We start from the raw sequence: 17,206 nt of genomic DNA on the forward strand, positions 1-17,206 counted from the left end.
GCGCTCCGATGCTTGCCTATTAACTTGTTCAAAAAGGTATCGGGAGTTGTAAAGGCAAAGAGAGTGTTTGCAAAAGGGGGAAAGTAGTTTGCTGCCTCTTTAAGGACTGGGTAAGCAAGAAGCGGAGCGAAAGAAAGAGAGAAGTTTGAGTCTGGGGCTTAAGCCTTTCCAAAAAGAAAAAAATCACACCAACAACAACAATAATAATAATCGCAGTTGGTAGCTTCGGCATCAACACGAGGTGGAGGGAAGCACTGAATTTCATCCCGATTCCAGTTTGCTTCTCTCTCTCTCTGCCACCTCTGTACCCTTCCTTCTCCCCTCCCCAAATTGATCTCCTCCAGCTTGTCTCCTCTTGGAACCTCATGATCCCCAATCACCCCCGCCCACCTCCCCTCAACCTCCTCCTGCGCCCCTCCCTGCTGCCCCCACCACCAGAATTCCCGTGAGCGCCAAGGGTCTGCGGCCTCCAGCGGGCCAGGACAACGCTCACAGCACCCGCGTGTACAACATGATGGAGACAGAACTCAAGCCGCTGGGCCCACAGCCGAATTCGGAAGGGGAGAGGGGGCGAACGCCTTCATGGTGTGGTCCTGTGGGCAAAGTTGCAAGATGGTTCAGGTGAACCCCAAGATACACAACTCTGATATCAGCAAGCGCCTGGGCCCCCAGTGGAAACTTAGTCGGAGATGGCGAAGCAGCCATTCATCTCCGAGGCCAACCGGTCGTGGGCACTGCACAGGAAGGGGCACCCAGGTTATAAATTTCAGCCGTGGTGGAAAACCAAGACCCTCATGAAGAAGGATAGGTACACGCAGCCCAGAGAGCTGCTGGCCCCCGGTGGCAACAGCATGGTCAGCAGGGTCGGGGTGGGCGCAGGCCTGGGTGAGGGTGCGAACCAGCGTCTGGACAGCTACGCGTAGGTGAAGGGCTGGAGCAAAGGAGCTACAGCATGATGCAGGACCAGCTGGGCTGCCCACAGCACCTGGGCCTCAAGGCACGTGGCACAGCTCAGATGCAGCCCATGCACCTCTACGACGTGAGCACGCTGCAGTACAACTCCATGACCAGCTCGCAGACCTGCATGAATGGCTCTCCCACCTACAGCATGTCCTACTCGCAGCAGGGCACCCCCATCATGGCATTCAGTTCCATCGGCTTGGTGGTCAAGTTCAAGACCAGCTCCAGCCCCCTCCGCCCCCACTCCTGGTTACCTCTTTCTCCCACTCCAGGGCACCTGCCAGGCCGGGGACCTCCAGAACAAGATCATCGTGTACCTCCCTGGCGCAAAGGTGCCAGAGCCTGCCAACCCTAACAGACTGCACATGTTGCAGCATTACCAGAGCGGCCCGGTGCCCGGCAAGGCCATTAATGGCACACTGCCCCTCTCGCACATGTGAGGGGGCCCTCTGGACAGTGGACTGGAGAAGGACGGGGGCAGGAGGGGAGGTTGAGGGGTGATAGTGGAATGAAGAGTAGGTGGAAAGACATTTTCAGAGGAAAAGGAAACAAACAAAAACCCGGAAAATGGGAGGGGTGCAAAAGTAGAGGGAGAAGGAAGCGTGACGAAAAAAACAAGCGCATGCAACAAAAATCCTGGTATGCTGACCAAGAAGAACATTTCATTACTCACAGCGTATGACGGCTTCAGAGACCACCAATCCCTTCTAGACTCAACGCAAAGCTTGAGCCTCCGATGAGAGAACTTATAAAAAGATATAGACATGCTGGACTTCTTTTTGGCGAGGACTATTTTTGTACATAAAAAAAAGGGGGACATGGGTGGGCTGGGGTGGGCCAGGGGAATGGACCTGTATAGACCCGAAGGAAAAGAAAACTACACACAACTTTTTTTTTTTTAATTGAAAGGAGGATATATGGAAAGGAGGAGAGACAGAGAGGAAGATCTTCCATTAGATGATTCACTCCCCAAGTGAATACAATGGCTGGAGCTGAACCAATCCGAAGCCGGAAGCCAGGAGCTCCTCTGGGTATCCCAGGAGGTTGCAGGATCCCCAGGCTGGGCTGATGACCCCTGCACCTCTAGGCTTCTCGCTGCTCCAGTCCCAGGCCCACTCTGTCCAAGAAACCAACACACCAAACCCACTGCTCCACTTGCTGCTGTAGAACAACGTGGGCACTATCAACACTCGTCACCCCCAACAGGCTGCTCATAGACCAAAGAGCATGCAGGCCTTGCCCTGCCAAGAAGCTCATAGACCACTGCTACAAAGGCTGGCCAGTTTAGCTGGCATCCCCTGTGCCTCCAGGCCCCCCCTCAGATGTCCACTCTGCCAACAATCCTGCCCCCGTTGGCTCTGCCCCATGTTCCCAGCTTGTCTATAAGCCACTCAAGGGTCATGTAGGCTCAACTGTTGCTCCCCGTGCCTCTAACCCAACCTCACCATTGCCCCCTACCACTGATCTAAGGCCATGCCTATTCAGACAGCATTCATGGCCATGAGCATGCACTCCATCTGCTCCAGGGCCGCATCATTCCAGCTGCCTAGACCAGGGCACCCCTCAGCCCTAGCTTGAAGGCCGTCCAGCCCCACATGCTGTTTGGTCAGTATCCCCATGTGCCCCCAGTACCCACACCATGTGCTTCAGAGCCAATGGGTCATGGCAGTAATATCTGGGCCTAAGGAACCCACTGGCCACTATTCCAGGGTCAAGCCTGACAAGCCAGTGCACTGTTTGCCCCCTTTCTGCCTGCCATCTGCTTCACAGCTAAGTTATTCTGGCCAGTGTCCCTGCTCCTATAGCCTGTAGTCCTCCATTTCAGGGCAAGGCTGAATTGCATGGGAGGGAGGGAGGTGGCTAGGGGCTTATTTAACATAACACCTTCCGTTGCCCCACTTGCTCATCCAGGGCCAGGCTCGGTTAGACAGCCTGGGCTCTATCCTAGTAGCACTGCCACACTGTCCACTGTCCACTGTCCACTGCACGAGAGCAAGTCAGGCTTAGCCAATGAGCTCACTGCCTCAGCAGGCAGTGTGCTTGCCAGCCTCTCCAGGGCTGGGCCCCTTCTACCAGTGACCCTGCAGCCTCAGCCTGCACACCTTGGGTCCCCTGCTACACAACATGCCCATTCTGCTCCTTACCTGACCCTCCAGTGTCATCTCCCACACCCCTGGCCTGTTGGAAGCTCCTCCAGGGCCAGGAGGGCTCAGCCTCACAGTACTCATTTCTACCTGCCCACACCCATAGCCATTCCACTGCTGCATGGCAAAGTGGGTTCTTGTGGTAGGAAAATCAACAGAAACACTGCAACAACCAATTTCTTGTTTCATGAAAAAATGTTCATGTAGACAAGTCTAGTTTGCAAAGCAGGGTTTAGTTAAGAAGTGGAAGGAAGGTGGCATGCCATAGCAGCAGGAGGGACTCCAAGGGAGGATAGAAGGGAAGCAAGACCCATGAAAAAGGAGTCCATTAGGCATCATCTCAGGGAAGGGTTGACATGAGTCACCCTAAGTCAGAAAGAAACTTTTTCGCAATGGGCAGTAATGTCTGCTGCATCGACCAGAAATAAAAAGGCTGAAATGTGTGGCTTCCTTCTCCCAATGTTGTGGGCTAGGCAGGCAGTTCAGGGTCACCAGTTTGGAAGCCACACCCCATCCCACCAAACCTGGATGTTTCCTCCTGCCAACCTGAGGTCCTCACCTATCTGGAACTTGAGAGGGGCCGGTATTGCATTGTTATGTAACCATTCCCCTCAAAAGCCCATTCAGTGGCCTCTGATAGTGGGATGGGGACTCGCTCTCTTGGCCACGTGCTTCCATTGCTCTGGTACTCCGACTCTTGGTCTCCCCGGTAAATGGTTGGTCTCGGGTCTCCAGGTAGTCCCTGAACAAGGACCCTGCATGTGTGTTTTCCTCACACAATGTTCATAGTTTGGGTGGGTCAGGAAAGATGTTAATTCTAAGATGTTTTGTATTTCTAATCTATGTGCTTTCCAGACTTCCAGGTGAGGTAAGGCCTAGCAGTAATGGAATGGGCACAGAGAAGCCAAGGAAAGGTGGATGTCTGCAGTCCGAGCCTCTCTGTTTTTGTGTTTGTTTTTAATAATCTTACTTAGTTGATTTAGGTACAAAGGGTCAAGTGGTATAGGAAAGTGGGTAATACCATGGTTTCCACACTAATATAATTTTTTCCCCTGTATCTGGGGTTGGGAAGAAACAAAGGGAAAGCCCCACCCACCCTCCCACCCATCCCAGGTCCCCAATGTGAGGCACGCTCTGAACGTCCTTCTCATGCAGTTTTGATAGTTGAACAGTTCTGAATTGCTGCCAATCTCGCATTCCAAGTGCAATGAAATCTCTTCAGAATGTACTGGCTGACATATGTCTTCATGGTTGGGCTTCTGAAATCAGCAGTTCAATTGGAGGGATCTCCAAAGAAACTTCATCTGAGGTGATCCCAGACCTGATTCTTGTTTGAATTTGCCAGTACAGAGTCTGGCACAGTCTGTTGCCCCAATCAGCTTATGCACATGCTGGTGGTGATAATTGCTGGGTCAGTTCTGTTTCCATCCCTGTCTTCCACGTGAACCAATGGGTGTTGTAGTCCAGCTCAATCATCGCCAGTTCATACTTGGCCCTCATGCAAACAAGTGGGAGCTGCAGCCTAGCTGGGTTAACTCCCCTACCCTGGTTCCCATGCATGCCAATATGTACCGCAGACTTGCTCAGTCTGTTCCACCTCACTGGGCCCCCAGAACTCTTTTGAAGAAGTGCAGCCCAGGGACCCTTCTACCCACAATCCTGGGACCCCAGCCTGTTTGCTAAAGAGCAAAGTTTATGAAGGAGGCAGATGAAGAGACCATCCAGCCTGAGTCTGCTCTCCTTTCCTTCAGAGAATGACCTTGACATGAGAGTTAGATGGGTTTTTATGGAAAGAGTGAGTTATATAGCTGTAGGAACCAGGTGAGTTGGACAGCCACAGGAGGCTTCCATGTTTACAGTGGGTGGACAATGGGTGAGCTCTAGCACTGCAGGAGTCTGTCAGTTCTAGGCTGGTTCTGCCAGGGACCTTGCCACCCCTGTCCTTCATCTTGCTCATAACGGCTAGCCTCACTCTCCCTGAACTGACAGCACATCTAGCATACCCTCCTTGGCTGCAGCACCAAGCACAGGACTTCAGAACTGGCAAAGCCTGTGCTGCTAGCCTGCCTGTCACACTTCCCTCAGGCTTCTCTAGGCCCTCTGCTTGCAGCTCACTCTAGGGACAGACCAGCTTTCCCAGAGTACCATGCCAAACAACACGCCCACCCCACCAACCAGCCTTGGCTCTGCCAGGTCTGATGGGCCCAGGAGGCATTTCCTGTGCCCCCAGCCTGCTTGTCAAATGCTCCAGGGTTCAGAATGCTTGGCCACCAATCCATCAAACCCACACATGCTTGTCCTGCTGGCCCGTCTGAAACTTGAGGGCCAGGCTGGCTTAGCAAGCAACCAGGTCACTCTGAGAGCCACTGACCCACAAACTACTTTCAAACCTGGAAGGCTTTACTACTGCACTCTTTGCAACCTGTGATTCTAGGTATCATCCCTGCCACCAGGCCCACCGCTCCAGCACCAGGACAGGTTGGCTCATCCAGCATGCAAGCATTCCATCCCACAGGTAACATGCTCTGCCTGCAGCTCTAGGGTGAGTCCTGATTACCCTGTCTCCACCCTGTCTTTATTACTCCTGTCAGTGCCTCTATGAAACCTGAATGAGGCCACTCCAGGGCCAGCCCATCTCCCCAGCACCGCCCTCCTGGCTGACATCCACCACCTGCCCCAGAGCCATGCTGGCTCTTCCAGAATCCCCACATACCCAGCACAACTAGCCACTGAATGGAAAGCAGAACTCTCCAGAAATATTTGATTTTCAAAAAATAATTTCTTTTGCTTTTAATCATGAGTTACAGAGAGAGAGAAAGAGAGGGAGAGAGTCTTCCATCTAATGGTTCACTCCCCATTTAAATCAACACAATGGCTAGAGCTCGGTTGGTCCTAAGCCAGGAGTACATAGCTTTTTCCAGGTCCCCTGCATGGGTGCAGGGACCCAAGTCCTTGGGCCATGGAGTGCTGCTTTCCCCAAGTACCTTAGCAGGGAGCTGAATCATAAGTGGAGCATCCTATAGAATGCTGGTGCTGCAAATGGTGCCTTACACATTATGTCATGGTGCTGGCCACTCTGTATTCTTACTGAAATGATATGTTAGAGGATGAATAATGTATATAGATATTTGTTCAGAGTTTAGGGGCAGAAAATACCAACAGTATGGTACCAGCTTTTCCCAGAGTTCCTTTGACTGCATAACCTCAATGCAATGACAGCATAGTGGTAATGTGTGTATGTGTGTGTGTGTGTGTGTGTGTGTGTGTTTACTGTCCAAATAAAGAAACTAAGACACAAACCAGCTGACATTTTGGGTCGCACACCGTGATGGTAAATGATAATATTTCTTGTATCTGGACTTTGTGCAAACTCATTTCAAGGTGTATTTAAAGATTTGCATTTCTCATAAAAGTGTAAGTGCTTTGTAGTGAGCATTTTTTTCAGGTTTTTAAAATTTTTCTTGGAAAGTCAGATTAAATGAAAGGAAGAGAGACAGAGATAAAAGTCTTCCATCTGCGAGTTCATTCTCCAAGTAGCTGCAAAGGCCAGAGCTGAGCTGGTCCATAGCCAGATGCCTTTTTTGGGTCCCCCATACAAGTGCAGGAACCCAAGGCTTTGGGCCTTCCACAAATGCTTTCCCAGGTCATAAGCATGGAGCTAGGTGGGAAGTGGGGCAGCCAGGACATGAACCATCACCCATGTGGAAAACTGGTGCATGCAGGACAAGTGCTTAAGCCACTAGGCTACCATGCTGGACCCAGTAGTGAGAATTTTACTAAATTAGTCTTCCAACATTTGCATGTTTATGAAGTACTAATGTATGCCCAACATTCTGAAATTCAGATATAAGGTGGCTAGATAAAAGCTGGCTATACCTGAGGTTTTCATTTTGTGCATTTGGTAACACTTAGTTTTTGGCATGTAGAGGTGATGCCATTTCTGTATGTGGAATGGAGAAATAAACTCTTTTCATTCTAGAGTCAGTTAATTGGAAACAAGCAAATAAAAAGAAAACAGGAAATGAAGGAAGAATATTGGGATTTCAAAAGCCTGTCTTCCTAAGTAGCCGCAGGCCACATGCTAGAGCCCAGTTGGGTAAGTTCTTAAATAGTAGAAGTAATCCCTAAGACTTTGGACCGTGGAATATATCTACTTTCCTTAGCTTGTGGGCAACAAAATAATATAGATCAATATTTCAACAATGTTTATGAAGAAGATAATGATGAGTTCATTTTGCATTTTAAATGCATGCATATGAGGCAGTGTTTGGAAACTTATGCAAAGCGATATTAAAATGCATAAATTTGCATTTTAAAAGAGGCCTTTGTTTAAAGTTTGAGTTTTTAAAAAAGATTTATTCATATTTATTGCAAAGTCAGATACACAGAGAGGAGAGACAGAGGGGAAATCTTCAATTCAATGATTCATTCCCCATGAGACTACAACGGCCATCGCTGAGCCAATCTGAACCAATAGGCAGAGCTTTTTCTCTGTCTCCTATATGGGTGCAAGATCCCAAGGCTTTGAGCCACTGCCACCAAGATTAGAACCAGCATTCATATGGGTTTCCGGCATGTTCAAGGTGACGACTTCAGCTTCTAGCCACTGTGTTTGTTTGTGTGTCTTACAGACATTTGGATGTTGAATGGTTGTATTATGGATGAAAAAGCAGATGAAATGGCATTGTCCATCTCTAATACTCTCACCAGCCTGGCAAATCGCAACACTGTAACAGCGTAGCTAGCAGGGTCTGTAGACTGATTGTGGAGTGCATGTGTCAGAACTTGACCTCCTTGGCAGCTAATATGGAGCACTGGGCAGCATACCCAGATGCACATGGAGGACATGGCAGTCCATTGTAACCTGCAGAAGACATCTGGTACCACAGCAGAGGATGGAGGAAAAAACAAATTTACCAACTACCCCAGCCAAGAATTGACAGCAAATATCCAAGATGGAAGATGGATTATGTCAGCCAATGGAACTTGAAGGGAGTTTCTCCTCCATACAGTGGCAAGCTCAACAACATTTCAGAACTATTAAAACCTCTGGAGCAGCAGTGTCAGAGCCTGCTCCACATCAGGTAGTCTGGAATGACATTGGGCAGCCATTTCCCATTCCTGGGTACTGATGCTGTGATGTTTGGTGTGGTTTTCTGCCTTCTCTCCACCCTTCCCACAGATAAAGGAGTAAGAAAAAGAAAATTTGGAAATAGTGGTCTTATCTACTGTCCCCTAATCCTTGACCCTTCCCACCCTAATGGCTGGTCCACATGAACATTCATTCTTTTCAACTGCGTATACATCATCAAAAGTAAAATTTTATTTAAAAATCCCTATGTGTAATTTTCTGTGTGTCTCCCCTCTACCTATATTCCAACTAAAGCATCTCTTTACATATCTCTTCTCATGTATCATGTTTTTGCAAAAAAATGCACTGATCTTTAAAAATTACTTAATTAAGATGTAACATAAAGCCATAAAATTAATCCACTTGTATATTACAATTCTTTTTTTTTTTTAGATTTTGTTTATGATATTTACACAGTTGATTAGGGTGAGAATGGTAGAGGACTAGTCAATGCAGCTGAGACCATTATTTTCACACCCTCTTTAGCTTCTTCTACTTCTGGGTGGAAGGAATCAAGGGGAGAAGTCACAACCAGCCTCCCAACCACCCCAGAACCCAGGAATGGGAAATGGCTACCCAGCGTCATCCCAGGGTCCCCAATTTGGAGCATGTTGTGAGGGTTCTGCTCTAATGGTGTTGATAGTTCTGACATGTGGCTGATCTGACCAATCCAAGGATGAAGAACTCCTTCCAAGGTCCATTGGTAGACACAGTCCATCCTAAACTTTCCATTTGTCTGGCCATTTGCTGTCATGCTTTTCTACATAGTTGACCATTTATTCTTCCATCCTCCCTCTGTTATGGCACCTGATGTCTTCCATAGGCTGAAATGAACTGTCTAATCCTCTATGTGCATTTGGGTATGCTGTCCACTCCACCATCTTCAGTAACTGTAGTGGCCCCATTCAGAAACATGAACTCTAGTGTCAGATCACAGATCCTGCCACTCTCCCAGTGCTTGGCGCTCTAAGTCCAGTGGTTTAGTTCAGGGACCCTCAAAACAATGGTTTTAATGAGATGTACAATTAAAACCATCAACTGGCTTTGAAACATGTTATTCTTCAGATCTATTTTACCCATTTGTAGTTGTTCTTCATTCATTACAGACCTCAGTGAACCACCCATCTGTTTTCTATCTCTATACAGTCATCTATTCTGGGTATTTCACATGAACAGACTTACACAATATATAGTCTTTTATATCTCACATATTTTACTTAGCATTACATGAAAATTCATGCTACAGTTTGCATCAGTGATCTATTTTTTATTACCAAATACTATTGTTTTATAGATACATCAAGTATTTGATTTATTCAGCAGCATATGAACATTTGACTCATTTCTTTTTTTTACTATCTTGAATATCACTTTTTTGCATTTTTATCAATGATTTGATGCAGCATTTGAGTTACTTTACTTTGATTTTTAAAAAATTTTTATTTTTAATGATGATTACATGGTTGACCATGGTGGCAAAGACTGAGGGTTAGGGAAAAGTGGGTGAAATTATTTTTTCCAAATTCTTTAGTTGTTTTTGTCTCTGGGGAAGGGAAGAGTTAAAGGAGGAAGCTACACCAAGCCCCCAAATGTCCCAATACCCATGGGTGGGGAACCACACCCCAATATCACCCCAGGGTCCTGATATAGAGCATGTTCTGAGGGTTCTGCTCAAGTGGCTTAGGAAGTTCTAAGATGCTGCGCATTTTTCTGATGCAGGGGAGAGGCAACCCTCCCAATATCCATCGACTGAAGTAGTCGACCTCAAGTCTCCCTTCACCCAGATTTATGCTATCCTTGTTTGCTGGGATAGTTGTCCATTTTGCTCTGTTCCCCCTTTTCTGCTACAGAGTCAAATGAGCTACCATATTCTACATGTGCATTAGGGTCTCTGTCTACTGCTCCACCTTTTTTTGCTTGCAGGCAGGTGCAAGGACCAGGGCTGGGAGACTCAACCCTTGCAAGATTCCCCACCTGGGGTTCTGAAAGGAAAAGAAAGAATTTTTTAAAGATTTATATATTTTTATTGGAAAGTCAGATTTACAGAAAGAAAGAGAGAGGGAAAGATCTTCCATCTGTTGGTTCATTCCCCAAATGGCTGAAACAGCTATAGCTGAAATGATCCAAAGCCAGGATCCAGGAGCTTCATCTAGGTCTCCAAAGTTGTTGCAGGTTCCCAAGGCTGTGAATCCTCCTCTGATGATGAGAAAGAAATGTTCTACCTATCACTTCACTCCACAAATGGGAGCAATGACTAGGCCAAAGTCAGGAACATAGAACTCCATTCTAGTCTAGCACATGGGTGGCAAGTACTTAAACCATCTTCTACTTTTCCTGGGTGCATTACCAGGCTGCTGTATAGAAAGTGGAGCATGACACAAAGTAGCACTCCAATACGCGATGTTGGAGTTGAATGCAGCAAGTGCACCTGTGTCTTTACAAATAATGTTGATATGGATCTTTTGTGCCAGTTTTTGTATGGATCTGTATTTCCATTTCTCTTGCTGATATACCTAGCATTGAAATGGTAGAACTGTCAAATTGTCTTCCAAAGTGGCTGAAGTATTGGACATTTCTACCAGCAATATGTAAGGATTTCCGTGTATCCACACCCCCGCTGACACTGGTTGTCTGTCTTTACATTGCCATCACAGCAGGTGGGGAAAGTGTCTTTTGTGGTTTTAATTTGCATAAAAATATATTCTTCAAGTTCTCAAATGTTGGCTGAGCACAAGTGCTGTACAAGGTAGCCATGGAACCAGACTTTGCAGCTGGACTGTCATTTCAGGGGAGTGAGAGGAATGAGGTCTGCGTAGGACAGGGTGATGGATTGCACTGAGAATACAACAATCAGCATGTACTAGTAGTGATTTGTTACAATTATTAAGGAATCTTACAGTTTCCAGGGCTCCTGGCTTAGCCCGCTGTTCACTGCAATTACTTATTTTACTGGAAGTTGTAACCGCCTTGGCACAGACTGTTTCCTATATGCATATTGGCTACACATTTTTCCATTTACTGTTCCAATAACACTAAATGAACATCTTGTCTTTTTGCAAGATGGAAAGCTGCATTTCTGAAGTGTGTTTCCATTTGCAACTAATACTTCCATTTCTACTGTTCTTGGAGGCTTGGTGCTTGTCTGTATTACTTAGTCTTTGGGAGTTTGGGGAGTTTGCTTGCAAAGCCCTTAGTTGGCTGATCATGATTAGGTAGAGTCTCCATCTTCCCTTGTCTATCTTTGTGGTTTTGAGTCTTTTATTGCTGAGTGTCTATTCATTGTTCTCACCAGCATCTTGTAAAATACAAATGCCGAGTAGTTCAATGTTAAGGGAATAGCGAAGTAGCCACAATGGGTGAGCTGCTACTGGTGCCAATGAAGTATGATGAAGAGGTAGGTGTACGCAGATACAGTCCATGCTTGGTATCTCAAGGAGCATTCAGTGGAAGAAGGGGATGGTTCCAAATTACAAATTTGCCATGGCTGTTGATATTGGTAGCATCAATAGCTTTAAGAGACACTAATACTTTTCAGAATGCATCAACACATTTAAACAAGTAAAGCATGCACTACATGGAAACAAAATGGCTGGGGTTCTTTTTGATTTTCTTTCAGTTTTATGACAAGTTCAAGTACTGAGAAATATGAACAACAGATCATTATATGTGTGGCTACTTCAATGTCAAACAGATGTTAGGATTTCTTTTACTAAAGGCTTTGGTGTTCTCTCTTTCTTACAAAATAGTTCTGATATAAGCAACTTTCTTTTTCCATCTGCCCTCAGCTCAGGTAAATTCTATCTCAAAGTTGATGTGCATTATTACCATAAGTTTTTACATTTATAGCAGATATGAAATTCATAAGCAATATGCAAATTTGTTTGTATGGTATTATATTTGACACACAGAGTATTTGCTAAGTATTTTTCCCTTTTTTAAATTAAATTTATTCATTAATTACATTGTGTTGTAATTACATAGAATCTGGGATTCTCCCCCCCACTCTCCCCCCATTGGTGGGTTCCTCCACCCCGCTGCATAACCATAGTTCAAGTTTAGTTGAAGTTCCCTCCCTGCAAGAATTTGCCAAGCATAGAGTCCAACATCCCATAGTCCAGACAAGTCCATCTACTTATTGGGAAGACCCTCTCTGGTCTGAGGGCAGAGTCAGCAGAGCATCTTCCCGGTCAAATAAAAGCACTAATATACCATCTGCAACAATTAACATCATTATGGATTGAATTGACATGATATTGAGCAGTCAACATGCTAAAAATAAATGCGATTTCTTAACCACTTTCTGTGACCCCCCCCATTCACAGTTCAATTTTAGTTTATATATTACAAATGACATAATATCCATAACATAACATGATATGCTTAACATCATATCATATTAAATTAAGGCAAACATGTGGTACCTAACCTTTTGGGATTGGTTCATTTCCCTTAGCATTATGGTTTCCAGTTTGGCCCATTTGGCCACAAAGAACTGCATTTTGGTTTTTTTAATAGCTGAGTAGTATTCCATGGAGTAGATGAACCATAGCTTTCTTATCCAATCCTCTGTTGATGGGCATTTTGGCTGTTTCCATGTTTTTGCAATTACTGATTGTGCTGCTATGAACATAGGAGTGCATGTTGGTTTCTCATAAAACAAGTGTTCTGGATATATTCCTAGGAGTGCTATAGCTGGGTCATACGGTATGTCGAGTTTGAGTTGTTTGAATATTCTCCATACTGATTTCCATAGAGGCTGTACCAATCTGCAGCCCCACCAGCAGTGGAGTAGGGTTCCTTTTTCCCCGCAACTTCGCCAGCAAGTGTTGTTGGTGTTATTCATGTGGGCCACCCTTACTGATGTTAGGTGGTATCTCATTGATGTTTTAATTTGGATTTCCCTTATTGCCAGGGAACTTGAGCATTTTTTCATATGTTTACTTGCCATTTGGGTTTGTTCCTTTGTGAAATGTCTGCCCATTTCCCGTGCCCATTTCTTGAGTGGTTTGTTTATTTTGGTGTTTTGGCTGTTTTGTAATTCTTTGTATACTCTGGAGATTAGTCCTCTATCACCTATGTCGTGCGCGAAGATCTTCTCCCATTCTGTGGGTTGCTTTTTTACGTTATTGATTGTTTCCTTTGCTGTACAGAAGCTTTTTAGTTTGATGAGGTCCCATTTGTTTATTTTGGTCTCAATTTCTACTGCTTTTGGAGTCTTTTTTAGGAAGTGAGGGCCTACTCCTAAGTGATGCAGTGTGTTTCCAACATTGTCTTCCAAAAGTTTGAAGGTTTCTGGATGTAGGTTTAGATCTTTTATCCATTTAGATTTTATCTTAGTATATGGTGAGAGATGTGGGTCTATCTTTTTGTTTCTACAGGCTATCAACCAGTTGTCCCAACAGCATTTATTGAAAAGACCTTTCCATTTGCCTGGATTATCGTTTGTCCTTTTATCAAAGATTATTTGGCTGTATCTGTGTGGGTTCCCTTCTGGTGTTTCTATTCTGCTCCATTGATCTTCCTCTCTATCTTTGTGCCAGTACCAGGCTGTTTTGATAACCACTGCCCTATAGTATGTCCAGAGGTCCGGGACTGTGATTCCCCCTGCTAACTTCCTGTTCTTCAGTTTGGTTCTAGCTATCCGTGGTTTTTTGTGTTTCCAGATGAACCTTTGGATCATTGTTTCCAGTTCCATGAAGAATGTTTTTGGCAATTTGATTGGAATTGCGTTGAATGTATATATTGCTTTTGGCAGTATAGACATTTTAATGATATTGATTTTACCTATCCAGGAGCATGGGATGTTACTCCATCTTTCTAGATCTTGTTCAATTTCTTTTTTCAGTAGTTCGTAGTTTTCCTCAAATAGGTCTCCTACATTTTTGGTTAGATTTATTCCCAGATACTTCATGCTTTTCCCTGTTATTTTGAATGGTATCTTGCTGGTTAGATCTTTTTCCAATTTGGGGCTATTAGCATACACTATTGCTGTTGATTTTTGTTCATTAATTTTGTACCCTGCCACTCCACCGAACTCTTGTATAAGTTCTAGTAGTCTCTGTGTTGAGCCTTTTGGCTCTTCCATATAAAGAATCATGTCATCTGCGTATAGTGAAAGTTTGAATTCTTCATTTCCAATTTGGATTCCTCTGATTTCTTTTTCTTGTCTTATGGCCTCAGCAAGTACCTCTAGAACTATGTTGAATAGCAGTGGAGAAAGTGGACATCCCTGTCTTGTTCCAGATTTCAGTGGGAAGGGTTCTAGTTTTTCTCCATTCAGTATGATGCTGGCGTTAGGTTTTTCATATATTGCTTTGATTATATTGTGAATTTTTCCATCTATGCCTACCTTGGTTAGGGTCTTTAGCAGGAAGTTGTGCTGGATTTTGTCGAAAGCTTTTTCTGCGTCTATTGATAATATCATGTGATTCTTGTTTTTCAGTTTTTGGGTGTGGTGTATCACATTGATGGATTTCCTTATGTTGAACCACCCCTGCATTCCAGGGATGAATCCTACTTGATCCGGATGAATGATCTGTCGGGTGATTTTTTGAATTCTATTGGCTAGGATTGTGTTGAGTATCTTAGCATCAATGTTCATCAGAGAGATAGGTCTGTAGTTTTCTTTCTCTGTAGGATCTCTGTCCGGTTTTGGGATTAAGGTAATGTTGGCTTCATAGAATGAGTTTGGAAGGGTTGCTTCCTTTTCTATTGTTTTGAAGAGTTTGTAGAGGATTGGGGTTAGTTCTGTTCGGAATGTTTTGTAGAATTCTGTAGTGAAGCCATCTGGGCCTGGGCTTTTCTTTGTTGGGAGGTCTTAATCACTGATTCAATCTCTGCTTCAGTTATGGGTTTGTTCAGGTCGTTTGTTGCCTCTGGGCTAAGTTTTGGCAGGTGGTAGAAGTCTAAGAACTTTTCCATTTCTTGGTGGTCTTCTGATTTGTTGGAGTATAGTGTATAGTGCTTTGTAGTAATTTCTAATCATGTTCTTAATGGTTGTAATGCCTGTTGTTATGTTGCCCTTTTCATCTTTGATGCTGTTAATTCTTGCTTTCTCTTGTTTTTTCTTTGTCAGTCGGGCCAGCGGGGTGTCTATCTTGTTTATCTTCTCAAAAAACCAGCTTTTTGATTCATTGATTTTGTGTATGGTTTTTTTTTTATTTCTATCTGGTTGATTTCCTCCCTTGTTTTGATGATTTCTTGTTTCCTGTTGTGTGTGGGGCTCATTTGCTGCTGCTTTTCCAATTCCTGGAGGTGTGTGGTTAGTTCCTGTATTTGGTGCCTCTCTTGGGCCTTGACATGAGCTCCAATTGCGATGAATTTACCCCGTAGCACTGATTTGGCAGTGTCCCACAAGTTTTTGAATGTTGTGTCAGAGTTTTCATTGGTTTCCATAAATTTTTTGATCTCATCTTTAATTTCTTCCCTGACCCATTGTTCATTCAATAGCATATTGTTCAACCTCCAAGAGTTTCTGTATTTCCTGGGGCTTTTTGAATTGCTGATTTCCAGTTTCATTCCGTGGTGGTCTGAGAGGGTACATGGTATGATCCCTATCTTTTTGAAGTTATTTAGATTTGCTTTGTGTCCAATCATGTGGTCGATCCTGGAGAAGGTGCCATGCACTGCTGAAAAAAATGTATAATCTGTGGTCTTAGGATAAAAAGTTCTATAGATGTCTACTAAGTCCAATTGTTCTAATGTTTGTATGAGCTCTGTTGTTTCTTTGTTGAGTTTTTGTTTTGTTGATCTGTCTATAGTTGTTAGCGGAGTGTTAAGATCGCCCACTATTATTGTGTGTATATCTATGTCTCCCCTTAAGTCTGTAAGTAATTGCTTCACATAGCTAGGTGCATTGGAATTAGGTGCATATATGTTCACGATTGTAATTACTTCCTAATGGATCAGACCCTTCACCATTATATAATGTCTTTCTCTGTCCTTTTTGATGTCTGTCAGCTTGAAGTCTAGGTCATCTGAGATTAGAACAGCTACGCCAGCCTTCTTTTCTCATCCATTGGCATGAAATGTCTTTTTCCATCCCTTCACTTTAAATTTCTTAGAGGCTTTTCTGGTTAGATGTGTCTCTTGTAGGCAACAGATAGTTAGGTGCTGTTTGATGATCCATTCCGTTAATCTATGCCTTTTGATTGGTGAGTTTAGGCCATTTGTGTTTAGAGATAATATTGAGAGAAATTGATTTTGGGCTGCCATGAGTGTGTGTAAGTGTGCAAGTGTGTATTTGCGATTATTAGAGTTTCTGACTGGTTGACTTTCCTTGTATGGGTTTCAGTGGGGGGGGGGGTCTTCCTATTTGCCATCTTTCATTTTGGTTTTCATTTTTTCTTTCTGGGTTTAGCACCTTCCTGAGGAGATTTTCCAGAGCTGGTTTCATGTTGATGTATTCTTCGAGTTTCTCTTTACTGTTGAAGTATTTGATTTCATTCTCAAATACAAATGAGAGCTTTGCTGGGTACATTATTCTTGGTTGGCAGTTGTTTTGTTTCAGGATTTGACAGGTTTTACCCCATTCTCTCCTTGCTTGGAGCGTTTCTTCTGATAGGTCGGCCGTGATTCTGATTTTCCTTCCCCTGAAAGTAATCTTATCCTTTTTTCTTACTTGTCTTAGAATAGTTTCCTTATGTTCACTTGAAGGTAGCTTGAGGACCACATGTCTGGGTGACGATCTGTTTGGATCATATCTACTGGGGGTCTTTTGTCCTTCCTGGATTTGTGCTGGATTTATATTTCCGGTGTTCTGGAAGTTCTCCTGTATCATCTCATTGAGCACCCGTTGCAAGCCTGTCTCCTTTTCCACTCCTTCGGGAAGGCCTATTATTCTAATATTTGATTTTTTGAGGTTGTCTTTCATTTCCTGTATGGACCTACTGGCTTTCTCTAGATTTTTCTCCAACTGCTTGATGAGCTGCTGCCTTTCATTCTGATTGTCTTCCAGTTCTGATATTCTGTC

At 44.3% G+C, this 17,206-nt stretch overlaps 1 pseudogene; it reads left to right on the forward strand.

Annotated features, from left to right (window-relative positions):
* The first annotated feature begins 579 nt into the window (after positions 1-579).
* LOC101524378 (transcription factor SOX-2-like) lies at positions 580-1,400 on the forward strand (annotated as a pseudogene).
* The last annotated feature ends 15,806 nt before the right edge of the window (positions 1,401-17,206 follow it).

This window comes from Ochotona princeps, chromosome 30 (genome assembly GCF_030435755.1).
Source record: "Ochotona princeps isolate mOchPri1 chromosome 30, mOchPri1.hap1, whole genome shotgun sequence".
NCBI classification, from domain to species: Eukaryota; Metazoa; Chordata; class Mammalia; order Lagomorpha; family Ochotonidae; genus Ochotona; species Ochotona princeps.